The sequence below is a fragment of the Aptenodytes forsteri genome, unplaced genomic scaffold (assembly GCF_000699145.1).
Source record: "Aptenodytes forsteri isolate BGI_AS27 unplaced genomic scaffold, ASM69914v1 Scaffold506, whole genome shotgun sequence".
In the NCBI taxonomy this organism is placed as follows: domain Eukaryota; kingdom Metazoa; phylum Chordata; class Aves; order Sphenisciformes; family Spheniscidae; genus Aptenodytes; species Aptenodytes forsteri.
Window position 1 is genome coordinate 6,471 of NW_008793946.1, and position 773 is coordinate 7,243.

Genomic DNA, 773 nt, shown 5'->3' on the forward strand with positions numbered 1-773 from the left:
GGGGGTGGTGGTGGGGGGGCTGCTGCTGCTCACCCATTGTTGGGGATTGCGCCCCGCTACCGGCCCCAGCGCTGGAAGCCTCTGCCGAGCTCTGGAAACACGCTGTGCCTCCAAACCAGGCGTCTCAGCTCCCTCTAGGGCCGAAGGAAAGGAAAAAGGCGCTTCCAAAAGTTGTTCCACCTGCTCCTAAAATCCTCAGCTGGAACCGGGCTGCGGAGGGTCCTGGCCCTCCCTGGGTCTGGGGTGAGAGGCTCGGGCAGAGACAGGGGGTGTCGGGGCCCCTAACGCTGGTGACGCCCGTGGCTGCCAACGCGGTGTGAAGCCAGCCCTTAGCTGCCTGCGGCCAAGCTCAGAGACGCCAGACCCTAAATATTCCCGTTCCACCATGAAATAGCCCGGGTAAAGCCTCGGGCAGTGGTCGGACGTTCGCAGCCTCCAAGGGAGGAAAAAAGCCCAGAGCGGCGTCCCAGAGCCACGTCCGCCGGCCCTGCGCCCTCCCGCTCGCTCCCCGAACCAGACCGGACTGTGCCCGGTCTCGTGGGTGGAGGTCGAGTCAAACCTCGTCCCTCGTCCCCTTCTCCTGCACAGCAGCCCCCCCCCCCACCCCCCAGGACGAGGGGCTTTGTTCCCTCGTGCAGTCCCAGAGCCACAGCTCTCCGCAGCCCCCAGTGCTGGGGACCTTTACCGGGCACAGGGGAGGATGAGGATGAAGGGGGGGACGGGACCGGCGCCCAGCGTCCTACCCCAGAACATCCTACCCCAGAACATCCTAC

At 66.0% G+C, this 773-nt stretch overlaps 1 protein-coding gene across 1 annotated transcript in view; it reads left to right on the forward strand.

Annotated features, from left to right (window-relative positions):
• Positions 1-773, forward strand: part of LOC103895438 — a gene marked incomplete at its 3' end in the record, with an annotated part of 13,720 nt that overhangs the window by 1,055 nt on the left and 11,892 nt on the right. The gene's annotated exons all lie outside the window — the stretch shown is intronic.